This window comes from Atta colombica, unplaced genomic scaffold, assembly GCF_001594045.1.
Source record: "Atta colombica isolate Treedump-2 unplaced genomic scaffold, Acol1.0 scaffold13, whole genome shotgun sequence".
In the NCBI taxonomy this organism is placed as follows: Eukaryota; Metazoa; Arthropoda; class Insecta; order Hymenoptera; family Formicidae; genus Atta; species Atta colombica.
The window spans coordinates 1,117,610-1,125,375 of record NW_017259217.1 but is presented as its reverse complement, the minus strand read 5'-3'; the positions used below and the strand labels follow the sequence as shown (position 1 = coordinate 1,125,375).

Here is a 7,766-nt window from a genome sequence, read left to right as displayed (position 1 = left end):
CTCTCTCTCTCTCTCTCTCTCTCTCTCTCTCTCTCTCTCTCTCTCTCTCTCTCTCTCTTTCTATTCTCTATGAAATGAACTCTGAAACAATTACAAAACGTTCGTGAGTGAAACGCTTAAACGAGTAGGTTTCTTAAGATGCTTTTATGGTAACGTTAGTAAGACTTTTAACGAAATTTGAGAGTCCATCAAGCTGGTGGAAAACGCACAATGGATGTTGGTACAGGATGTAGAAAATTATATTACCGTCCATGTTGTTCTTCATTTTCGTCATCGTTCTTGAAAAATGCAGACTCACTCTCGCTGTTACAGTTACATTAGCCGCAAAGAAGTTTCAAGTATAAAAGTCTATAGCGTGAAGTTTATTCCGATAAAAGATATAGCGTCTTATATGAAACAAATAATTAAAAAATTAATAAAAATACATTTGCTACAAAATTTCAAGTTTTTAATCTTTAATTAAAAAATGTTGATTTAAAAAAATTCTTTCTTAAACTTCCCTTATCTCTTTTCATATTTTAATTCTTTCAATAAAATAATCAATTTTTCTTTAATATTCATATTGAATAAGAATAAAAAATATATATAGATAAATAATATATGTAGTATACTTAAAGAAACTTTGTAAGAAATATAAAAATGTAATATTAACAAGAGAAAAAATAGAAAAAAAGAGAATTTCAAATAATTTTAAACTAATTCATAATTGAAGATTAGTTTCTGTCAGTTCTCTTCTCAATCTGCGAAACGCACGAGTTTAATTTTAAAGGTTGCAGAAAACTATATTCTAGTAATATTCTAGTAGTAAATGACCGTTCTTTGCCTTTTATAATTTTACTCATGGTAAAGGTCCTAATTTGTTTTGTCACGCAGAGAGTGACAGAGGAAGCAGACATCTCGCAACGCCTTTATCGCGCCGTAATCGATAAAGCGAGAAAAAAGGACGCAGGGGCATTCTCGCCTTCCAGGAACCCACTGTAGTATGACGTACTGCCGGTGGTGAGGACCGTGGACCTCCCGTCAAGAATTCTCTCTCCTTGTAAAAAAAGGTGGGATTGTCGCAATTTTCTCTTTCTTTCTTGCTTTCTTTCTTTCTCACTCTTAAAACAAGAGATCAATTATTAATTCAAAAATTATCTCACACAAGAAAAGTTAAAAAAATATCATTAAACTGTTATATATTCGCGCCTTTCTCTTTTTATTTAATGCTAAGTATATGGGAATAAGATCTATATAATTAGTTCAATTTAATGATAGTTCAATTTAATATCAAAACGAACGATATTTTATATGTAAACTGTATTGCAACGATTAAAATATAAAAACTCGCGAGCGATGCTTTTTTTTATTCTTTTTACTAATTCATGGGATCCTAAAACATGTCCTATGATTTTTATCAAGATCGCCCATAGATTCTTTTAATCGATGTCTTCTTTGAAAACTTGTCCCATCAGAGAGAAGCATTTATTGTCGAACGATTTGTAAATATAAATGAACGGTGACAAGAGGTGACAATTATTCGAATATAGGGGGTAGATATCTCTCTTCCTCCACTCACGTTAATTCAATCACAATCAGAATTTCTCTCTCTCTCTCTCTCTCTCTCTCTCTCTCTCTCTCTCTGTCTCATCTCTTTTTGCCTCTATCCTTCTCACGCGTCCTCATCGTTGTCTCATTCTCTTTCCTTATCTCTCGCGCCATCACCCACGCATGACTCGTTATATCCTCTCGCTCTAATTAACGAACGACCTGTATACGCCCGCCGCGCTGTGAAAACGAGATGAAAAATGAACGAGATAAAAAAGGAAAAAAGGAAAGCGCAAGAGAGAATTGCGATTTATTGCGAGCTTACACAAATAAATATGTATTATTTATTACTATTGCGTACAAATAATTTTTAAAAATAAATAATAGATAAATAATAAAAAAAGAAGGGAAACACAAAACAAAATGATTGATAAATGCTTAAGAGAAGGAAATATAATTTTCATCCTGGAGGAGGAATTATTTTATTAGTACACGCATAATTCATGCATGTAGCAATATGTATATAAATATTTTGAAAAAGAAAAAAGAAAACGGAAAGAGAGAATGATAAGGATAATAGAGAAAGTCAGAGGTTAAAGGATGATGGAACATTGCAAGTAAGAGCGTGGAACAAAGAGAGATTGGACGAGACAAAGAAGACAAGAATGAGAGAAAGAAAGAAGGCTAGTGGAAAGGTGCGACGAAGAGGAGTCGAATGAACGGGTGACCACGTGATCACCGGGCGGGGGTGGCAGGCGACATTTCGCATGCTCAGAACTGCTCAGCACAGGCCGCCTGCAACGTATCGCACACACACACGGCGCGAGGACCCGCCGATACATCTCAATGCAACGCGCCGGGAAACGATGGTATTATAGCGAGTCCATCGTGAGTGATCTTCGCCGAGAAAGCATTTCCCAGTAGAAAAAAAAAGTCGTACCGGGAAAATTGAAGGCGCGCGAGCGAGTCTCTCTCGCAATCTCGCGAGCGTGGCGGTGATTTTGTCCGGGTGCAGAACATCTGACTCTGCAATCTGCATCCCTTGCGCGAACGGGCGGAGCGCTGATCCTGCGAAAGATTCGTCCGCGATTCGGACGAGGTTTTCTCCGACCGAAACGACGTGGATTTCATTGTTTCGACGACGTATCGCGTATTCGACGGTGTCTTTACTGCGTGTGTGTGTGTGTGTGTGTGTGTGTGTGTGTGTGTGTGTGTGTGTGTGTGTGTGTGTGTGTGTGTGTCTGTGTGTTGTGTGCCGGGCGGTGCACAAAACGTAACGCACGCGTAACATAGGGTGGTGATTGAACACACAGCACGATGTTTCCGTGATCCTGGAAGATGCGAGGAAAGTGAATTCGAACGAAAAAAAAATAATGAGTAAATGTGTGGATTCCAATACGATATATTTACGCACGTAGTAGATATACGCGCGCGTTACGTATCCCCGGGATAATGCTGTCGTCAAGAGGCAATCGTCGACGGCATCCTTGAACACGTTTGTCGGAGCACTCTGTTTCGACTCCAACAATTTTGGAGCCAACGACGTAAGGTTCTGATCGATGTTGCTTGATTAGATTTATCGCGAGGATTTCTCTTTTTTCAATGCTTCTGGCGGAATATCCCTTCAGACAATTAATGTACGTATATCAAATCAAGATTTATCGTTATGTCAGATGTCCTGACAAACAGCGATCTTATTTTTATGACAACGCGCGCGGGAATGGACCTTTTTAAAAATTAATAAAGTCTGGTGCCAAAGATAGAAATACGTAGAAATCTTATAAACATTTTTATAAAAGTATAAAAAATAAATTTGAAAGAAAATTATAGAAGAAAAGTATATATAAGTTGGAGTAATTTATGTTTTGTCAATACACATGAAAAAAATATCGTATGAATAATTAGAATGAGTTGAAAATATAATTAGTATATTTGTATCTTTTACAAATTTTAGATGGCATTATCAATTGTTTAAAAAGATCGACGTTATAAAATTCATTATCTATTTCTACACAAACAAAATTTATTTATTTAAATAAACTTTTAACATATCTCATCTTTCGTATCATAATTTAGTATTTGAAGATTACTAAAATTATTATTGCATTAATTTTGCATTACGCATTATTAACTTTAAAAGATAATTATATTTATTATAAAATCTATAATATTTTAGAATATTTATTAATGTGCTTTTTATCTTTCATGCACAGAGTTCTATTAACATTTTACTAATCTATTTTCTTATCTATTTTCGGAGGAACACTCTTTATGAAAAGATAATTTAACCTATCCTTTTCACATATGTTAATTATGTCAGAAATTTAAATTGTCCTGAAGAATACACGAATATTCTGTACATGCACGTTTTTCCTAAAATTGTTAAATAAATGAGAAAAAGAGAGGAAAAAAGAGCCGAGAATTGCTGCTTGTGAATGTTCACACACAGACACAGACATGAAACATCATTATCAATTGAGCATGCGTAACTTATGCATCTCATTCGGCTCGTTAGAACAGTAATGTATTTTAATTGGCCATTGCGTAGTATTAGACAATACGGTCTCTCCAAAAAACTTGTCGTGTAGGTTACCAATAGTTTTATCGAACTATATTCGCAACAATTTATCAAACAATGTGCACAAATAAACGTGCATAGAAGTGATCAAGTTTTAATATTTACTTTTTTGTGAGTGACTTTACAGTGAAAAACTACAAAATTTAAAATAAAAACAATGTAAATGTAACACAAGGGTATATAAGTAAAAGCCGAATTACTAAGACAGTTACTAAAACATAATCATATTTCAAATAAAATAAAATAAGATAGACGTTTCGACGAAACAATTAGGTCATTATCAATGTGTTGTTCCGTCGCTTGTGTATTCGGCCGCTCTTTCAATTACGTACTTATTCTACTACATACCGATTGACATTTATAAGAATAGAGGGAACATGCAGGTTACATTAAATTGCGTTTTGTCACTTTATTTTATGTAACTAATTTAATCATATATAATTATAGTTAGAATATAAAGCGTTCAATTTGCAAATGTATAACCATTAGCATGGAACTATTTTTATATGTACCGGAACAAGTAACAACATTGATAATGACCTAATTTGATCGAAACGTCTATTTTATTTTATTTCATTTGAAATATGATTATGTTTTAGCAACTGTAATCCGGCTTTTTTCATATACCTTTGTGTTATATTTACATAATTTTGACAAGTGAGCTTTATATATTTAGTTTTTTTTAAATAAAAGTAAAATATTATTTCAAAAAATTATTATTCATAACGTCTTAAATTGTTCTCAGCGCTGTAGAGTATGTTAATTAATATCTTGGTTAATTAATATCTTCATTTACTCATGTTGAAAATTAAAAAAATAAAATATATTAATTAAAGATTATTTATTCATTAGATCAATAAGATTTTAATAAAAAAAATTTTTAATGTTATGTGACATTTAATAATTAACATTCTATATGAGCAATAAATAATATTATTATGAAACCAATCCAGCTATTAAAAAAAATTGAAAAAAATCTTAGAAAAATGATATTTTTTTTAATAGGATAACAGTATCATAAAAAAATAAGTATTAAAACTCATAATAGTAAATTTTTTCAAGAAATAATAAATTCAACTACTACGAAAAAAAGATGATTAAAAACATTATTTTCAAAAGCATCTTATATGTTCTTTGATGCAGGTAGGTAGGTTCGGACAAAAAGCTTTTGTCTCGATAAACTTCTCTTGTGTAGCCATTAGGCTTTTTCTTCTCTCTCTCTCTGTCTCTCTCTCTCTCTCTCTCTCTCTCTCTCTCTCTCTCTCTCTCTCTCGTTTTCTCCAACGATGTAAACCAAGCCATTAGATGGACGGAAAAGACCTGCGGATAAGCACTAAACAACGGCATTTCTCTTGTTTCGCTGCATTTCGTTTTCTCTGATGATTGACAAACAGACAGCCAGTCAGATAGCAAGCTAAGCAACTCATCCGTGATAAACACTTCGGCACAGGCTTTTGTTTAGATAAGCGAAGTGCCTTTCATCTTTCGCTTCGCTATACATTAAGATATGCAACTCGGCGCAGCGAAATGAACTACGATGCTATATAGAGTGACAACAAATTTATGTCTCTATAAATCGTTCGCCATCAATAAAATGAAAATTTTCCAAAGCGAAGACGACAAATTAAGGAGTTCTGCAATCAGTTATATTTACGCTATACTTTTTTAACGATGATTTAATTTCATTCAGAATGTTAATTATAATCTTTGATGAGCTTCCTTCAAAGCATTCGTACTTAAAGACTGTTATCAAGTACTTAAATTATTATTATTATATTAATAAGTACTTGATTATCAGCTGGAAAGTCAAATTGTACTACTATTTGAAAAGAGATTGCATATAGAATATATGTATATATGTATGTAAGACAAGAATGGTCATCTCGAGGAACTCTTAAAGGTATCTTTCACATCATCATACAAAGTATGTACGAGACATATATACGCGCACGCATAAGGGCGGAGTACAGATATAGATAGTGACTTGGCAACATAAAGAATACATAATGCAAAGCATGAAGTTCCATTGGCTGGTTTCGGTGCCTCATGGTGTACGCCTACCCAACCAGTCACTCCACCTCTTCGACACGCAATTGGCAGATAATAATCGAGTTCTCACGCGAACGAGCAGCCTCGCGATCTTACAGGTGCGATCTTTCTTCACCTGCAAGATTGCATTATCGTTCGATGCAGAGTTTAATGCCTTGGATTTAGCTTATTAGGGTATAAATTCATAATAATTCCGCGCGTGTACCATACAATTATTGGAATAAAAAAATAGTCATATATATACATACATACATACATACATACATACATACATACATACATACATACATACATACATACATACATACATACATACATACATACATACATACATACATACATACATACATACATACATACATACATACATACATACATACATACATACATACATACATACATACATACATACATACATACATACATACATACATACATACATACATACATACATACATACATACATACATACATACATACATACATACATACATACATACATACATACATACATACATACATACATACATACATACATACATACATATGTACATATAGATTAAAATTAATAAATAATGATTTAATATATCAAAAGATAAAAATAGTACGTTTCGATTACACCGAGTCTTCATCAGTTAATAAAATAAATGCTCAATTAATAAAATGGTATAATTAAGCATCATGAAAGAAGTATCCAAATAATACAAAGTCTAAAATCGTAACATAAGACGTCTTTAAGTCGTCTTTTAGATAGCAAAAAATCTTATTTTTTAACCCGATTTTGACACTTTTTGTCTGAGTATTAACCGCAACGTTTTATCAACAATGCTAAATAATATATACAAACATAGTTTGTTACCTTAACATCTTTCCTCGCTTTATTGCGCTGAATCAATACGTTTACAGTCTATTTCATCAACGCCAATTACTTAATTGGTTCTATGTAAAGGATTTGAATTAAAAAGTAACCGTTTCTGGTTTAAAAAACACACATATAATTCATTTTTCCTTTGACTCACATGTTTATATATAGAAACTTTTATTTTCTATTGATCACATTTGATATTAATTTGATTTCTATATGGTCATTATTCTGATATTGGTGTGTTTTTATCTATTATAACAGTTATTTTCGAGAGATGAGAACTGGTGTCAATGACTATCAGTCATTATTGAAAGTTGAGATACATAATTGGGACTCCTCGTAGACGAATGTAACATATAGGCAATTAATATTAACATTTACCACATGACTTAATTTAACATTTCTCGCACAACGAATAATTTTAACTTTTTAACTGCGTAAACAAACCTCAGCTTTTCATCTTCGATTATTTTATTTCGAAATTTTATAATTTATTATTTCTGATTTTTAATTTGCTTAAATTTGTGTGCGTGATTTTTTAAATGACTTTTTAGAAGATCCTCTTTATTTATACGATTTAATCTTGCGATTAATATCTTTTTTATGACGCTTAATTAGTAATTATCTTATTAATTAATCTTATTAATTAATCACTTATTTTATTAGCTGATAAAGACTTAGTGTCGAAATGTACTATTTTAATCTTATGATATTAAAGTCTTATTTTTATTATTTATAAATTATTAT

General features: G+C 32.1%; 1 protein-coding gene across 1 annotated transcript in view; it reads left to right on the top strand.

The window, feature by feature from the left end:
- Nucleotides 1–3,012: 3,012 nt before the first annotated feature.
- Nucleotides 3,013–7,766, top strand: part of LOC108684273 (eyes absent homolog 4) — a 10,497-nt gene continuing 5,743 nt past the window's right edge. The window contains exon 1 of the mRNA XM_018188510.1: nt 3,013–3,164. The gene's annotated coding sequence lies outside the window, so the exon portion shown is untranslated. The remainder of the gene's footprint in view (nt 3,165–7,766) is intronic.